A 19737-nucleotide genomic window follows, 5' to 3' on the forward strand; every position below is an offset into this window, starting at 1 on the left:
GTGATTGCACAGGTAATGTGGGGGAAGCGTGGTTCAAATTAATCAGATGAGACTTGCGTGTGGAGATTTGAGTTGAGGTTTCTTGTGTGTGAGTTCTTTTGTAGAAAAAAACTAACATATAGTGAGTACTTCAAAAATCCTTTGGCTCCCATGGCTTCATGGTTGGATACTGCACAGATAGTGTGGAAGGAGGGTGTTCGATCCGAATCAGATGAGACTTGCGTATGGAAATATAAGTTGAGGTGTCTTGCATATGATTTCTTTTGAAAAGACAAACATGATATATGGTGAGTACTTCGAAATTCCATTGTTCCACATTACCTCATGGTCGGAGACTGCACATATAGTGAGGGAGGAGGGTCTTTGATCTGAATCAGATGGACTTGCATGTGGAGATTTAAGTTGAGATGTCTTGCATATGATTTCTTTTGATAAGACAAACACGTTATATGGTGAGTTCTTCGAAATTGCATTGTCTCACGTTACCTCATTGTCGGAGACTGCGCAGGTAGTGTGGGAGGAGGGTGTTTGATCTGAATCAGATGAGACTTGCGTGTGGAGATGTAAGTTGAGGTGCCTTGCATGTTATTTCTTTTGAAGGGACAGTCATGAATATATGATAGTACTTCAAAATTAGATGGTCTCTGGTTTCCTCATGGTCGGAGACTGCACAGATAGTGTGGGAGGAGGGTGTTTGATCTGAATCGGATGAGACTTGCGTGTGGAGATTTAAGTTGAGGTGTGTTGCATATGATTTCTTTTGAAGGGACAAACGCGAATATGTGGTGAGTACTTCGAAATTCTACTGTTTGCACAGACAATGTGGACTAAACATACTTGGTCCGAGTTCAGTCGAGGTTGGCAGCTGTAATCATAACTTGCATTCCTAAGCATGTGACTAGATTAACTGGTTCAAGAATTTTTCTTTTGGAGTTGAAATATTTGACTGTGCCATTCATTTATTTCCTGTAGATTAGAAGTAGGTAAGCTCATAAGAAAGAAATTGCCCAGGTTGATACTGTGTCAGATTAAATGTACTTTTATTATTTGGGTAATGGGGTAATGAACTACAAAATTTTGGGAGAATGTGTGTGAAAGTTCTGTATGACCAAATTTCAGTTTTGCTGTTCCTTACTGCTTCAAACTCTTAAGGATTTACAGGACATCCAGTGTGTGGTGAAACTATACAGATAGATGATAGACAGCCTGCTATTATCTTAATGTCATGTGAGCCAGTGTGGTTATTAAAATTGAAGCTCCTTCTAGAGGCTTATGAATGTCGTAGGTAGTTACAGTACACCACTGTGTGTATTGAAAGTATAAGTGTTGTGCATTAGTGGATACCAATGTGAGTAATTAGATGTGAAACCTCCGGATCTTCACACATGATAAGTTTACAGTCAGTATAATGAAAGTGATAACACTTGGCGAGCCTTAGTTGTGGCAAGAGGTCATTTTCATTTTGTGTATTGTGTTAAGTGTCTGTTAATTTTATGGATGTTCTGAAGCTGAAACCATATTTAATTTTAAATACCTTAACCATATGAGCTACAGAACTTTCATTTATGATCTGTCAGAGTACAGTAGCAGAAGCCACAGTGATCAGTATTTAAATGGGGACTTCCAACAGTGTAATGGTGAGTTCATTGAAATTGTTAACTTCATTGTTTTGAGCAGGTAGGGGTAAAAGGCAGTTTCTTTACTTCCACTCATAATATGCCAAAAGCGAACAATACACAGGTGTAATGTGTTGTTGTGCAGCAGACAGAACAGTTAGTGATGCAACTCAGATTTCTTGTGTTTTGGGAAATAAATAGCACAAATACGAACAGCACGTGACTGGTTCAAAATCAAGGTTACCAACACTTTTCCTAGAACAATTTTAATAGAGACAGTGTAGTGGGACCCGCCTATTGATGAACATTGGCAGTGAAACAGTGTAAACATCACACGACATATTTGAATTGCACAGTGAATGTCTACATGAAATATCTTGAGCATTTACACAGTATTATTGTTTTTGTGGGGATGCAGGCTGGAAGTGTGTGTTCCATGAAAAATGAAGTACATCATTCTTGAAAATTTCTCGGGTATTCAGCCAGGTAGCATCATCCAAAAGGCGCAATATTTCAGCAAGCCGACTTCTTGCCATGTAAAAGAGTTCTTGGTGTTTCACCAAGAACGCCTGAAGATGGCAAGAAGTCGGCTTTCTGAAATATCATGCCTTTTGAATGATGCTACCTGGCTGAATACCTGACAAATATTCAAGATTTCTGTATGCCGGGAAAACCTTGGATCATACATCATTCTTATCATATTGTGACACACTGTGAAAGCATCAGTTTTAAAATGTCGAAGAAAACACTAGATGTGATGTGATGTGATGTGATTTGGTTTTGTCTTCATGTGACAGTATATTGACTGGTTGTAACAGGAGACACATTTTTTAGTCTTGTGGAAGTGTGTGAAAAAATTTGCTTTTACCACAGGCAAGAAAACATTGTGAATGAAATGTGGATGTCCCAAATGTTTCAGTACACAATATAATATGAGTTAATGTTAGCTTGATGCAAAGGTACTGCCTCCTACTCTATGATGGACACAAATTTAATGTGTTGTGTATCAGAGTCAAAATTTCAGTGTGGTGACTTAAGTGCATTTTGTGTGGTGTGATAGCCAGTGTGGTTAGAGGCTGAGGCAGTTAATATGTATTTCAGATAAGGCTTTAAGAATGTGAGCAGAACATATAGTAGCATCTGCTATATACATTTGACACCCACCTGTCAGAAGAATGAATGTTTTTGCACGGAGTTTGATGTATTGAAGATGTGACAGTCATGTTATTGGTCATGAGGAGCTGAAGTTGCTGTAATTGTGTTCAGTAATACAGTATGCATTGGAAGACAATGATGAAAATAATTATTGATGTGACACATTGTGGCAATGATGTGCAGTTCTTATAAATTAAGTGCAAGATTTTGTCAGTGAGACAGGGTGATTAGGAAACATTGCTACAGTATTTCAGCTACAGTGTATCATAACTGATTATTCTAATTGTGATAATTCAGCCTGTCACCAGATACTACAGTGTGTACACGTCCACTCATATTGACCGCTGTAACTATGCTGCCACTTGCCTTTGGTTACTGTAACATGGTTCTCAAGTCTGATTCCATCTCGATTCCCACTTACTGTGTAATGCCGTGTTGCACACTTGCCATGCATGAAAGGACTTTAGGAACTTTTTGGCATATCAGTTTTTAATCGTGCAAGGCTTTACCCAATAAGGCTGATCAGTATATTATTTGTGTAATGTTTCAAAAGCAGTTTTTTTATGGTGTGGCTGTTGTATTGCATTAGTGTGCACCTTCTTTGCATGTTTCAGGTGTGAGGCTACCTGGAGCTGACAATGTGCAACTTTGAGGTTACCTAACAGCACTGAATTTTATTCAATAGCGGCATCGAGTTGTTGGTGCTCCTGTAATAAATACTGCTGTTGTTGTCAGCATTCTTATATTATGTCTATATGAGCCAAACAAGGTGGAATTTAAAGAGCATATGAGAATACAGACCAAATTGAGTGTCATTTAGAAAGCATGTAATCTTCCACAGTAGTTTCAACACTGCACTAAAATATTGTTGCAGTGTAAAATAACACTGACATTATAACAAGAAAAATTAATTAAACAGAAGTTTGAAGTGATGAAATAGCTTCACATATCAGAAAATAATGTAATTTTGTTCAAATTGAAGTCCTTAGCATAAAAGATTTTTTTTTTGAAAAATATGTGGATACAAAGAATCACATAACATCTCGAATGTGGAATTACTGGTACATGGCAGAAAGAAACTAAAATAACTTGCTGTCATGATAAAGGCTTTTTAGGTCATAACTTTTTTTTCCTGTGCTCGGCAAAATTAATGGACTTATTCTTGACCTCGAAGAAGAAGAATGAAAAATGGTAAATTGCAAACCTCATGATGAGAGATGACTGTAACAGGTTGTAAGTTTTAAGAAAATTGCTACAGTCCATGCAACACATTTTAATTGTAAGAATTAATGAATGAAGAGATGCTGATTTGAGCATTATGTGAAAAATTTAGGTTCATTGGAGCACTTTTTAAGAAGAGGAATTTGATTACAAAAAGTTGAAGAACTGAGGTGTCCTTGAAGTTTGTAAATAACTGTTTTTTCACATGGCCTGTATTTTTGGAAGGAATAGATGTAGTCTCTTTGATATTTTCTACTCCTTTATTGCACTGCAGTTTGTTATACTTACTGATGCACTCAATGTTCAAAAGTAGTTAATATTGATGTGAATTCATTTCCAGCATGAAAAACATAGCCTACTATGGACCTGTTCACCTTACATAAAGGAGGAAAAGGAGGAAATGCCATCAAGGTAAATAAATCATGTGTAAATATACCTACAATGCCTTGAATGGACAACATCATAGAATTCTGCAATGTGCAAGTTTACAGAGGGGGGGGGGGGGGGGGGGGAGGGAGGGGTCAGTAAATTGTGCAAGGGGAAGCTGTGAATGAAATTATTGTATATTGTCCCTCAGGAGTCGGAAAGTAACCCTAAGCCTACTGCAGATAAAAATCATGAATATAGTATAACAAATTGAATAGCAGACTATGAAGATGATTAAATGTGGAAGGAGTTTGTTTTCATTGGTAGAATAATAGAATGGAATCGGTTAAGAACTTGACCATGATCATTATTGCTGCACCTTTTTTATTTCACTATAGGGAAACACAACTAGTTGGTAGTAATAAATAAAACATAACTGCCTATCAGAAAGCCTCTGCAGTGGAATCAGTGTAGTGCCATATTTCTATTATTTGGTTGACAATATCAAATAATGCCATGTGTTACAAGTGCTATCTCAGTGCCTGTCCTGTACTGCTCCAGAATTAGGTAATCCTCCGTATCATCCCAGCCCCAGAGTGAAGAGAAGTTGTTGATTGATTATATTTGTCAAATTGAATGAAGTTTCTGTAGAACTGGAGTGGAACTCTCACCCCCCTCCCTCCCCCCCCCCCCCCCCCCCCACACACACACTTGTAACTAATAGTCTTGAGAGGGAGGCAAATTTTTCTACTTAATGAAACTACCAGTTGTTTTGTAGGCTCATCTTTGCGCCTTTAAAGTAACGCAAGTTTTTAATTTCTGTTTTGCAGGAGGGATAACAGGAGAAAGCTGTGTATTAATAAATTACAGTGACATTGTAGTACTTCAGTCAGGATTTCCTAAATTATTTATAGTGATCCCAAACTGATCAACAAGCAACAATGGAAATTCCACACAATTTTTAAGGTCAGTTATTGGATAAGAGGTGGATACAAAACTGTCTATTTTAAAAATTTTAATGGGCTGCATAATGTGATCTTTCCATAAGATCAGTGAAAAGTTGCTGCTTAGTCAGCAGTGTGAGCTTTGCATATAATAAGTGACAGTTTTTTAAATATTTTATTAACATTTCTGTATTTTCTTCCTCTCCCCCCTTTCTTCTTCTTCTTCTTCTTCTTCTTCTTCTTCTTCCCTCTAGCTGCTTATGATATTTGCTCCAATACTGTAATAGTCTGTTAGACAATAAAATATAAACTAATTAAACTTTCTCTTTAAGCAGGGGATGTTGTAAAGTGAAGATGCAGTGGGGGAGTGTCTTAGCTGTAGTTGTTGCACTACAGTAAATGGTTTCCAATGAACAAGGACGACAGATGACCGTAAAAATATTATTTGAAATTCCAGAGTTCAAGGAAGTTCTGCAACAGTTCCCCATTGCACACTAACGTGTGGTATACATATGAGGCATTTGCTAGGTATGTATATTTGGTGCATGTTACTTTTTGATTCATGAATTGCTGGTGTAATTTTGTTTTTAACATAACTCTTGTATGCAGCAAATTACACTTTTAATTTTACACCATACATTTTTCACATCTATTTGCAATTGAACATTGTTAGAACAGATTTATACTGGTGCTATTCACTAGTAAACAAAAGTTTTGTTTATATATGCCCTTAAATTGTTTCCCGACTTTTATTAAATTATAATGTTGGAGTGTAATCAGTGAAGTAGTAGGCAAGCTGTTCTAAAAGTTATTTAACCCTTACGTGTGTGTTTGTGTGTGTGTGTGTGTGTGTGTTTTTATTTATTTATTTTTAGCAAAGTTGGTATGTTTCTGTGTCATATAAGAATTATGAGCAGTCTACTATATTTTTTTATAATCATATTTTTCTGATTTGGGACGAAGAGCTATTGTGGTATGTATATCCCTTGGGGGCCCTTTTTGTGAGCTTTTTTTATACTGAAGATTAGTTGGTGTATATTTGTTTAGTCCTGTTGATCCTACACATTTTCATTAGCTGTCTTTTGGGAAGATAAAAAATCTTATTCCTTCCCGTACACCATACTTCGTTAGTGGCAAGTCATTGACCTTTGGCATTTCAGCCAAGTTTATTCTGGTACTTATTTAGGCATTAAAAATTGTGAGATACCATGTTGCAATATTTTCACTGATGCTGCGCCAAAGGGATTGGAACCCGTTGACTGAGACAGCAGAGGACATAAAACCATGGACAGTGTGTGCTAAGTGAATATAACATAAACTTATCCACATTGAGTTTTCAGAACAGGAAATAGTTGAATTTTTTTGTACTTGTGCAAGTGTGTGATACTTACTCCACACAGGTGTCTGTATTAGCCCCAGAAGCTGGTGATAGTGGTTGTACAAGTAAGAGGAAATAGATCGTACTTCCACTGACTGTTCTGTAAAATTAATTGTAAATTTGCTCCAGCATAATGAAAAGAACAATCAGTGAATACATGTTACAGGTGACTACTTCAGTAGTGTGTGATTGCTTGCTCTTCTATTACTGGGAAAAAAAGGTTAAAATTACACGCTTTCACCATTTCCGCAAATTGGATGTACATGTATGTGATGCAATACTTTCAAGATCATATGTCCGCTTCTCGTATGTTGACTTAGGACATTCCAGCCATTATCAGTACAAATCATTTACTGCCATAAGAATCCAAAAGTGTACCCATTTATTCATTGAGATACCAAAATCGTGTGAATCAAATCTAGAGATCAGTGTGCTTACTTTACAGTTTGCGTAAGGTGTCAGTCGCAGATGGAACTTGAGGGACAAAGATAAAATTTTCAAGCATCAAGTACACACACACACACACACACAGAGAGAGAGAGAGAGAGAGAGAGAGAGAGAGAGAGAGAGAGAGAGAGAGAGAGCTGCTTCAGAAGCTGCAAATTCACAAAAAAATTGAGTTCGATGATTCACTGATCAAATTAATGGTATGAGCAGGAATTCAAGGCGGTGAACACCAAGAAAAAAAATCCCTGTGAATTTGATGTGGCAGTTAGAAGTGTTAAGTGGGTTGTGGTTGGTTCACTTGATAAAAAGACAAGAGGGTGTAGTAGGTTCTACTGTAAAATAATTCATGGAACAGTCATCACTGTAATAAATAAATAAAAAATACATTGTATTCTGAGAAATGATGAGAAACACAGACAGAAATTTGTTTTATTGTAAAACTATTTTCATTCATTGCATTCAGAGTTCAATTTTTCAGACCACCTGAATGTACCCATAGTGGACATCTCTTTGGTATTATGACTTAATGGTGTTGTGGCATGTGACAAGTATGTGCAAACAGAGAGAGAACAGAACACTAACAATATTTTTTGTTTACATCAGTTTTGGGGATATAGATGGTGGCAGTCAACTGATATGTAGCATTCCCCAAAATCAATATTAAGTTGAAAGATGACAGTTCGGTTGTGAGTTTCGGACGTGGTATTTGATGCGTCAGTAAATCTAGTCGTTCAGCATAGAACACTGTGAAAAGGAGAAACAGTGTGGTGTGATAATTTCACAATGTAATAGTGTCTGAATATTTAGGATGTGTGTGTGTAACAATATATAGTACAATATAGGGTCTTCTTCAGAGAATGTGTTGTGCTGTTAGCTACAAATTGTGACAGTGAAGTGTTTTATGTGTGAAACAGGTGCTACAGTTGTGAATATGGAAGAAAAAGTAGCATTTTCATTACTAATGTGCCATATTTTAAGCCCTCAAAGGTGAACAGTAATTGCAAGAACATAAGATGTGGTACTGTACATCCAGAATTTCACACAATGTGACACTTACATAGTTGAAGTGTGGATAGTGTGCTGGTGTTATAAGTAGTTCATAACATTTCCTTCCTATAATCTTTGTTAAAATGGTGCACAAAACTCGGGCCAGCTGAACTTAGTGATACCGAATGTCAACTTTGCCCCATAATGTGTTGTTGTTGTGACTTCATAAATGATCAAACAGAAAGATAATAGAACACTGACAGTATATCTTGATTTTAGAAATGTGTGTTCTGGTTACAGGCTGATAAGTTATGTAACCTGAAGTCTAGAGTAGGTGAGAAAGTGACAGTTTGGTTGTAAGTTAACAAAACCAACAAATACATATAGAAAATGTTAGATTTGATGGCATACCGATCTACAGCATAGCCGTAGGCCCCGGTTAGGTTGAAAGATTACACTTTCGTGTGATGTAACGAGAGTTATACTCTAAGCAGGTAATCAACCAACTGAACTATAAGGTGTAGAAAGTAGCTCTTCTTACTTCCTCTGATGGTCAAGAATCCATTCAGGTGTGTGTGTTTCCTCTAGGTATATCACCGTGATCCAGTATGAAAGCTCTTGCTCTGACAAACTTGAATTGGGTTGTGAACGATGTGGTATTCATAATGATAATAGAGAGAATGGAGTTTTGCTTGAAATTTTAGATCTGATACAAGAGAGCATAATTCAAAATGAGTATCAATAGGGTGTGTGAGGAGTGGTATCTGCTGCAGTGCAGGTTAACTCACAGCTAATTGAAAGAAGTGGGATTTTTTTCTTCTCAAGAATGTTGTCTAAACTCCAGCAGTGTTTTTTGTGTTGTGAGAGCAATTAATAATGTGCTTTAGTGAGTACTCGAGCCTCTCTGTCAGGCCTGGGGTTGTGATGAGAACCTTATGCTTTTACTTTAACAAGGAGGGATCGAGGACCGAGTGCATTTTCTCTTGTGATCAAGTGGAATGTAAGAAGTGTCAGATTAATGTAATTGTATGATTAACAAATAGGCTTTCTTATGCCATTGGTGATTAGGTCTTGAAAGCCATGCTGTTGTGTAAGTTTATGCAGTAACAGGTTCATTTATTTTCACTTAGGGTATCTCGGAGAGCTTGCAGTGCCGTGCTCAGTAATGTAGTGGACAGTGCAGTTAGTGATTTGATGTGGTGAACGATATCCCCACCTGTTGAAATATGTCGAGAAGCCTGTGAGTTGGCAGTGTTAAAACTGGTGAAAAGTGAAGTTATGTTGCATAATGTACAGAAAAACTGTTCAGTAGTTAATGTGGTGTGTTTTGTGTGTTTCATATGTGTAACATACCACTAAATAGACAAAAAACATATTTTTAGTGTATGATATAGTGGAGAGGAGTGCTGTTATCAATCTGAGTGCAACCTTCGAAAAACCAGTTGCCTTGAGTTGATGGAGGTGGTAAATAGTGCAGTGTCAAGATTTTTAAGAGGTGCATTTTGAAGAAGGAATTAGGTAGATGTGCATACTCATTCACGTGTGTCTGTTGTTACGTAAATAGGATTTAGTACTGAGATGAGTAAACTGTGGTTCTACCTGTGATTTTGATTATGACATCCTCAGTGTATGTCCATTTAGTTCAAAATGTGTGTCACTATTTGCTGTGTAGTACACACAGGGACATTTAATTTTATCTGTGCTTAAACCTGATTTGAGGAGATATTTGTGACGTTAACTACAATTTTTTTCACATATATGCAGTGCATGATGGAACTGGGTAGATACACTGCAGACTGTCTGCTAGTAGCTGAAAGTCACATATGCCAGTGAGGTTATTAGACTTGAAGCTCCTTGCTAGTGGTGGCTGAATTTTGTAGGTGGTTACAGGATGCAGAAACAGCGCACAGTATATATTCCAAGTGGTGAGTTTGTTAAGCGTGTGTTAATTTTGTGGATATAAAGCAGTAACTTTAATTCATTTTAAATACGCTAATCTCATGAGATGGAAATTTAATTTATGATCTTTCAGAATAGAGTAACAGAATTCAGAGTGAATAGTGATTAAACTGAGACTTCCAACATTGTGATGGTAAGTTCACTGAAATTGAGAGCTTTAATGTTTTGAGAAGGTTGTATAAGAGACAGTGACTTTACTACCACTCATAACATGCAATAAGTGGATAATACGCAGATAAATAATGTGTTTAAAACAGTGGGCAGAACAATCAGTGGTGTGTGTCGGATTTTTTATAGTGTTGTAAATAAATAGGCCAAAGGCTAACAGCAGTTGACTGGGTTAGAAGCAAAGTTATGAACATTTTTTATGATACATGTTCAGTAGAAACAGTATTGTGGAATTCCAGTGTTGAGGAACAATGCCAGTGAAACAATGTGGGCATCACCTGACTTGTTAGTCTTGCAGTATTGACTATCTTGATTGTTTATAAAATATAGTCGTGTGTGTGGAGGGGGGGGGGGATGACAGAGGCTGTATGTGTGTGTGTTTTAATAAAACAACAAATTGTGTCATCCTCATCCTGTTGTGATGTGCTGCAAAACCATCTGCGTAAAAATGTCAAAGAAAAACTCTCAAGGTAACTGAGTTGTTTTGCTCTTCATATAACAATACCTTGAATGATTGTAATATGAAACATATTTTTGTAGTGTTATGGAAGTGTGTCACAAAAAGTGTATGTTTACCACAAGCAAGAAACATTGTGAATGAAATGTGGGACGATCGAAAATTTTTAGTGCACAATATAATTTGAGTTAATGTTAGCTGGATGCAAATATATTGAAAGGGCACAACTTTTCAGTTTCACGCACTGCAGATTGAGCTGCAGGTCATTATTTGTGGACATAATTTCATTCTATTTCAGAAGTTTCACAAGTTAGCTATGGATGATGGAAAAACTGTGTTGTTTTATTTTTTGGTGCACATCCCTCAGTGATCTTAGAGTGTCCTTATTGCCCCAGTGATTATATTTATTAACTTTTCATTTCTTGTGGAGTTTGGATTGGGTATTGAATGGCATGGAGAGTGTCATCTGCTCAGATGTTAGAGGTTGCTTTCATAGATGCTGGCTATGGAGTCCCAAGCCATTGCCAGCCTAAATTTTCTTTCATGAATATCAAAGCAGAAATGTGGGCTCAAAGGTGTGCACACTTTTACATGGATGATAGAAAGTGCTTCCCCTCACCACTTAATGGAAGTGGACTGATCTGGGGAACTGCTATGTTGCACACTTGGATGCTGATTCTGGAGATAAGACTGTTGAGTTTAGTATGTGCTTTGCTAATTTTTCTGTTGATGAGGGTACTGAATGTTTAATACTTAGTTCAGTTTACACACTTATCCATTCCTCTTTAGGAAATATTGCTTGAAAATGAGACTATAGTTTTTTTTAATTACTTGCTCAGGAAAATTGAGTAGAAATGACTTGAAACCTAGTGCCTTTGTTTTATACCAAGTGCATGCTTTGCAGCCAGGCTTTCTAATGACTGATTGAATTTGATATTACATGCATGTGAAGTATAGTAGTAAGTTGAGATCTTGCGTTTGATTTCCTTTGAACAGACAACCACGAATATATGGCAAGCATTTCGAAATTCCACTGTGTCTAGTGGCATCATTGTTGCTGGCTGTACATACATAGTGGACAGAGTGGGCTTGATCTGAATTCAGTTGAGGCTAGCAAGTGTAATCTTAATTTGTATCCCTCAGCATGTGACTTGATTAACTGTTTTGTTCGTCTTTCTCTTGGAGGGGAAATACTTCCCTATGCTGTGTGTTTATTTCATATAGACTAATACCAGGTATGTGCATGAGAAAGAAATTGCTCTATTAGAAACTATGTCAAAGTAATGATATTTTCACGGTTTGAGTAATGGTCTGAATGAACCACCAAATTTGGGGATAGTGTGCATGAATATTCCATGTGGCCACATTCCTGTTTTGCTATTCCTTTCTGCTTCAAACTCTTGGACATTTTGAGGACATACCTACAGTATACTATGGAACTGAGTAGATAGACCATAGATAGATAGATAGTTATTAGCTGATAGTCACATGTGCCAGTGAGAGGTTGTTAGACATGTAACTACTCCTAGTGGCTATTGAATGTCGTAGTAGTGACAGTATGCAGAGATAGCACAGTGTTTGCTGGAACTCTGTGTTGTGCAGCAATAAATACCGAAGTGAGAAATAAGAGGTGGAACTGTATAATCTTCACACATGACCGCAAACTGATCAGTACTAATAAAACTGATAATACTTGGCTTCCTTCATCCTCTGCCACCAGGTGTTTTTAGTTTTGTGAGCTGTGTTAAGCATGTTTTTATTTTGTGGACTTCATAAAGCTGTAACTTTAAATCATTTTAAATACCCTAACCACCTGAGCTATGGAACATTCATTTAAGATCTGTCAGAGAAGAGTTACAAAAGGCAGATTGCACTGTGATTAAATGGAAAATTTCAACATTGTGATGGCGAGTTCATTGAAATAATGAGCTTCAATGTTTTCAACAGGTTGTGTAAGAGACACTTGCTTTACTTTCACTCGTAATGCTCCTGAAGTGAGTGCTATGCAGAGAAATGGCATGCCTTGGTACACTGGCATAACAGTTACTGCTGTGACGTGAATTTCAGTTATCGCCACTTTTACGGGAGCAAGTTCAGTAGAAACAGTGTTGTGGGACTCACCTATTGAGGAACAGTGCCAGTGAAACAGCATGAACATCACATGGTGTGTTTGACTAGTCAGTCTCTCAATAAATATCTCCATGAAATATCTTGAGCATTTACAGAATATAATTGTTTGTGTGGGGGAAAGAGGTTGGGAATGTATTCCATTAAAAACAAAATATATCAACCTCATCATGTTCCAACAAACTGTGAAACCATCTGTATTAAAGTGTCAAAGAAACCACCTAACGTGATGTGATTTGGTTTGCTCTTCATGTGACAGGATATTGACTGGTTGTAATAGAAAACACATTTTTTAGTGTTGTGGAAGTGTGTGAAAAAATTTTGCTTTTACTACAGGCAAGAAAACATTGTGAATGAAATGTGGATGACTCATATGTTTTAGTACACAATATGAGTTAATGTTAGCTTGATGCAAAGGTACTGCCCCCTACTCTATGATGGACACAAATTTAATGTGTTGTGTATCACAGTCAGTCAGTGTTGTGATTTATTACGTGGATTTCATGTGGTTAGAGGCTGAGGCAGTTAATATGTATTTCAGATAAGGCTTTAAGAATGTGAGCAGAACATATAGTAGCATCTGCTATATACATCTGACACCCACTTGTCAGAAGAATGAGTGTTTTTGCACAGATTTTGATGTATTGAAGATGTGACAGTCATGTTATTGGTCATGAGGAGCTGAAGTTGCTGTAATTGTGTTCAGTAATACAGTATACATTGGAAGACAATGATGAAAATAATTATTGATGTGACACATAGTGGCAATGATGTGCAGTTCTTATAAATTAAGTGCAAGATTTTGTCAGTGAGACGGGGTGATTGGGAAACATTGCTACAGTATTTCAGCTACAGTGTATCATAACTGATTATTCAAATTGTGATAATTCAGCCTGTCACCAGATACTACAGTGTGTACACGTCCACTCATATTGACTGCTGTAACTATGCTGCCACTTGCCTTTGGTTACTGTAACATGGTTCTCAAGTCTGATTCCATCTCGATTCCCACTTACTGTGTAATGCCGTGTTGTACACTTGCCATGCATGAAAGGACTTTAGGATCGTTTTGACATCTCACTTGTTAATCGTGCAAGGCCTTTTCCAAAAGGCAGATCAGCATATTATTTGTGTAATGGTTATTTCAAAAGCAGTTTTGTTATGGTTGTGGCTGTTGTATTGCACTAGTGTGCACCTTCTTTGCATGTTTCAAGTGTGAGGCTACCTGGAGCTGACAATGTGCAACTTTGAGGTTACCTGACAGCATTGAATTTTATTCAATATTGGCATCGAGTTGTTGGTGCTCCTGTAATAAATACTGCTGTTGTTGTCAGCATTCTTATATTATGTCTATATGAGCCAAACAAGGTGGAATTTAAAGAGCATATGAGAATACAGACCAAATTGAGTGTCATTTAGAAAGCATGTAACCTTCCACAGTAGTTTCAACACTGCACTAAAATATTGTTGCACTGTAAAATAACAGTGACGTTGTAACAAGAAAAATTAATTAAACAGAAGTTTGAAGTGATGAAATAGCTTCACATGTCAGAAAATAATGTAATTTTGTTCAAATATAAGTCCTTGGCATAAAAGATTTTCGTTGCAAAATATGTGGCTACGAAGAATCACATAATGTCTCAGGTTTGGAATTACCGGTACATAGCAGAAAGAAAATAAAGTAACTTGCTGTCATGATAAAGGCTATTTAGGCCATAACTTTTTTTCTGTGCTCGGCAAAATCAACGGACTTATTCTTGACCACAGAGAACAGTGGAAAATGGTAAAGTGCAAACCTCATGATGGGAGATGACTGTAACAGGTTGTAACTTTCAGGAAAATTGCTACAGCCCATACATCACATCATTTTCATTGTAAGAATCAATTAATGAAGAGATGCTGATTTGAGCATTATGTGAAAAATTTAGGTTCATTGGAGCACTTTTTAAGAAGAGGAATTTGATTACAAAAAGTTGAAGAACTGAGGTGTCCTTGAAGTTTGTAAATCACTGTTTTGTCATATGGCCTGTATTTGTGTAAGGAATAGATGTAGTCTCTTTGGTATTTTCTACTCCTTTATTGCACTGCAGTTTGTTATACTTACTGATGCACTCAATGTTAGAAAGTAGTTAATATTGATGTGAATTCATTTCCAGCATGAAAAACATAGCCTACTATGGACCTGTTCACCTTACCTAAAGGAGGAAAAGGAGGAAATTCCATAAAGGTAAATAAATCATGTGTAAATATACCTACAATGCCTTGAATGGATAACATCATAGAATTCTGCAATGTGCAAGTTTACAGGGGACGAGGGAGGGGGGTTGGGAGGGGGATCAGGAAATTGTGCAAGGGGAAGCAGTGAATGAAATTATTGTATATTGTCCCTCAGGAGTCAGAAAGTAACCCTAAGCCTACTGCAGATAAAAATCATGAATGTAGTATAACAAATTGAATAGCAGACCATGAAGACGATTAAATGTGGAAGGAGTTTGTTTTCATTGGTAGAATAATAGAATGGAATCGGTTAAGAACTTGACCATGATCATTATTGCTGCACCTTTTTTATTTCACTGTTGGGAAACACAAAATCGGAAAAAAGGAAGTTCTTCCATATATACATACACTGATTGTTTGTCTTGATTGCATCATCACACACTGTAAGCTACACATTTGGATTCCACTGTTTGAAGGGTCATTACTGTTGGTGGTTGTTAGTGGCAAAATGTCTGTGTTGTGCTTTTTGCAATGATCTGAAGCATTGTAATGCATTTATTGCAACAGTTGTAATCTCTGAGCTCTATATGTCATTTAAATACTCGAATAATGTGGTTACAGTGACTGAATTCCAGTACTGTGTAAACTCTTCCATTGATACTTGGTAACAGGGGGAAAATTGGGAATGGAGGTTAAGTTTGGATGCTTCTGAATAAGCTATAAAAATACGCAATGTAATGTGGGTCCCAAATCCATTTAGTAATAAATGCTAGTTGGTAGTAATAAATAAAACATAACTGCCTATCAGAAAGCCTCTTCAGTGGAATTAGTGTAGTGCTATTTTTCTCTTGCGTATTTGATGTAGTTGGTCATATCTAGGAGTAGCTATGGCATCAGCATGCGCATTAGCCACATGCAGGTTTTTTCTGGTGGGGAAGGAACTGATTCAGACCTCTGGGGATGCCTCCGTATCCGCATCACTTTTGTGACTGCATTCAGAAAACATTGAGTGAATCATGTATAAAAAGTTATGAAGTACGAGGCTGATGTAAACCACACTATTGATTTGGAAATAGAAGACATGAAATTTGAAATGCTCCAAGTGCCAAAATTGTGAAATTGAGGATAGTGAATTTTAAGTATACTGTTTAATTACTTGTCGTAATTTAATTATGAATATGTTTTATTTGAAACTAAGCATAGTATGTATCTAGTTTCCAAAGGAAATTACAAACATTGTATTGTAGTAGTACGGAAAACTTACTGAAAGTGGAAATGCAATAAAAAGCCGTAATTGCCATATTCATTGCTCGTGAAAAGATAGTAAAAGTTCATTCTGGTATTGTAAAACTTTGTGGTCATTATATGAGATACTACAATATTTCAGTCAGATCTTTCTTCTTTTCCTCACAGCTGTGGCTTGTAACGTCTAGAGTAGATAGCTGCCTTTTCTTGTTGTCCTGTACTTGTACACCATTTCTCAAAATAGGGATTCCTTTCCAGGCCTCAGTTTCATTTAAACTCTCCTCATTCTAATGAGGCTTATGTCAAATGTTTTCATGTTTCTGGCGATAAATGGCTTTATTTGTTTTGATTACTGTATATGTCCTTTCTATCTTCTGACAACTTACTGAACACTGCGTCTACCTCTGACCTCGCCGAAGTTGCACTTGGTGAATTTTTTGTAAGTACACTACGAAATGGTTTCTACTTTGTACAAATTGAGCAGATTTGTAATAATAGGACACCTGGACAATGCTCTCCATTCAGTTGACTTAAATATTCCGGATCTGTTGAAAGAGGATATCATTTTACATTTTGGAAATGAAAAAATCCGTTATATTCTTTCACGTTATCGTTTATCACCAGATTATATTTTTCACAACTCAGAAAATGTACCTATGTTGTGAGAAATTGTAATAGAAGCTTCTATGTTTGGAAGAAAGTTTCATAATTCAGAAAGGAAACCTTGGAATGAATTATGTGTGTTAGCAATGGGTGATATGGAGCCTTTCAATTTCTTTAACAGTGTTTTCAAAATAAGTGTGCAGTATTATTGTATTAAGATCAATAATTCATACTTGAAGAATTCAAGATGGAGAATAAATATTTGTGAGCGGTGTGTAAATGAAATGCTTTCTGTACGACCCAGAGATCTAATTTATAAAATGTTTTGTGTCGACAACATATCACTAGTTGTTAATCCTTTGGAAGTTGTGGAAGGTGTATTTGCACCACCCATTGTAACTAAATATAATTATTGGTGCTCATTTTGTGCAAACACCCCACTATTTCGTAGTGTACGTTGTGGAGGTCGTCTAGGTGCAGTTTCCGATTCTGGTGGAGATGATGAGTTAATGTTTGATAATTTGTTTGCAGAATTCTGAAAACTGAACACACAGTGGAATTGATAGCCTTGATGTGGACGATGCTGGAAGCCGAAGTTAAGAAACCATCCCTGAAGCTCCTCACATACCTGCTAACGAGTATCCTATCATCACTGGGAGAAGACGATGGAGCTTTGTTAACGTGCTAGAATATAACCATGAACTGTTTGACAAAATACGAACTGACTTCCTACTCATGTTCCCATGGTTTACAGGATTTATTAAATTATGTGAGGTCTCTACCAGGTGGTACTACAGTGACGTCATTGTCACAGAAAGACCGGGAGATGCTGACATCTTGCATAGCAAACTTACTGAGTTCTCAAAGAGATATCCTGGAGAAATTCTCTTCTGGAGAGAAGACGGAGACCACTTCCACGTCATTCATGACTGTGTCTATTTCTCGAGGAGATGCAGATGTTGGTTCCGAAATGATGCATTTATTTCCTCCAGAATTAAGAAGCTCCACAGACGGAAAAGAGCAATTGCAGCAATGTCAGATATCGACTGGCTCAATGTACTGTTATACCTCTATGTGCAAAAGGGGTATGGCCGCGGACAAATTTGGATTAGAGGAGCCATTAAAAGACTACCTTATCCAGCTGGAATTGTATGATGGGAAAGTTGCCTCTCAGGATACCAAACAATACTGGAAGGGGAAAGTAGTCGATATGATGGTGACAGCGAACAGAGGCATGCAAATAATGCACCATGTAAACAGTCTCATTTGAGATGCAAACAGATCATTACAGGAAAAGGGTGCAACCCGACAACAATCGCGCGCCAGGTTCTTTCCGTACTAATTCAGTACAATTGTATACCACCTGAGAACATTACAAATATGCTTCCAATTGATCATGGTTACTTCATGAATTTTATTGATCCTAAATTTAAAAGATTTTTCAATATGGGATTAGAGTTATACAAAAAAACCATTAACGATTTAAATCTTAGGGGAATTGAATCACTTTTATGTTCTGGATCACAGGATAGTATATTTTATGCTACCTCTAACAATGTATGGGAATGTTGTTATACTTTGGGCGATTCTTTAACCTGGTTAAACAAAATTCTATTATTCCAGTGTGAAGATGATAATGATAAAGCTACAGAATTTTTGTTAAATTTAGTTTCATGGTTCAATAAGAATGGATTGTATCATTGGAATAATGATAATTATGTATAGTCAAAAAAGTTAAACACTTTGTGTATTGTGAGTCCTCCAAATAGTGGTAAAAATTGGTTCTTTGATTGCTTTGTATCTTTCGCTCTTAATGTTGGTCATATAGGTAGATGTAATAACAAAACAAATCAATTTGCAATGCAAGATGCTGTTAATAGAAGATTAATTGTTGGCAATGAAATTAGTATTGAAGAAGGAGCCTTAGAAGATTTTAAAAAAGTGTGCGAGGGAATTTCTTGTAACATTAGAGTGAAGTATAAAGGCGATGTAATTTTAAGGAGGACACCACTTTTATTAATTTCAAACAGTCAACCTGTAGTTTGCAGCCACCCTGATTTTAAGGATATTCGTGTGAAAACTGTGAGGTGGCGTAGATTTGAAGATTTGAAAAATGCAACAAAAAAGCCTTATCCCTTAGCTTCTTTCAGCTTATTACAAATGTATAATGTGGAATATTAAATGAAAACCAATTGTAATTTTGAAATAGATATATTTTCAATAACTTGTTTACAAAGGTAAATGAAATATTACATTATACAAAATAAATATTACACTTGTTTTATTTCATATTGACCCTTGTACACTGACGATTCCTCATTCCTTTCTACATTAGACTTATATATAATATCAGAAACTTGAACATTTGGTACATTTGCGCGAGGATAATGAGTTTCTAAACCATCTGAGTATACAGAACATACAGCTATCACTTCAAATAACTTTTGAGTATCTGTATACTTTGTAACATCACTGTTCAAACTACTCGTACTTAAATCATATGTAGGATTTGTGCCTACATGAAGACTCGGCTGAACGTTGGTACCATGAAGTCTAATATACCCAGCAGAAGCAATAACAGCTTTTTCTATTAAGTTATTATATCCAGATGAATCATTGTTTGTTACTGGAGAAATAGCTCCTACTAATTGTTCATGAATTTGTGCTGGTCCAAATGGTGTTGTAGAAAAATTATCACATTTTATGAATGGAGTGGAGTGCTTATCATCATTGATTGTGTACCGTTGAGGTACACCCTGAGCAGTAGATGTTATTGGGAAAATATCAATATTAGCTGGTTTTGGGATTTTAAGAAAACCTAAAGTAGGTTTGTATTCGTATTTAACA

At 36.6% G+C, this 19737-nt stretch overlaps 1 long non-coding RNA gene across 1 annotated transcript; it reads left to right on the plus strand.

The window, feature by feature from the left end:
* Positions 1 to 395: 395 nt before the first annotated feature.
* On the plus strand, positions 396 to 19158 carry LOC126248398 (uncharacterized). The gene is made up of 5 exons (XR_007545475.1): positions 396 to 4403; positions 5189 to 5324; positions 5638 to 5830; positions 14982 to 15052; positions 17422 to 19158. It is a non-coding gene; the product is annotated as an uncharacterized LOC126248398 (long non-coding RNA).
* Positions 19159 to 19737: the final 579 nt, after the last annotated feature.

Source organism: Schistocerca nitens, chromosome 3, assembly GCF_023898315.1.
Source record: "Schistocerca nitens isolate TAMUIC-IGC-003100 chromosome 3, iqSchNite1.1, whole genome shotgun sequence".
Lineage (NCBI taxonomy): Eukaryota > Metazoa > Arthropoda > Insecta > Orthoptera > Acrididae > Schistocerca > Schistocerca nitens.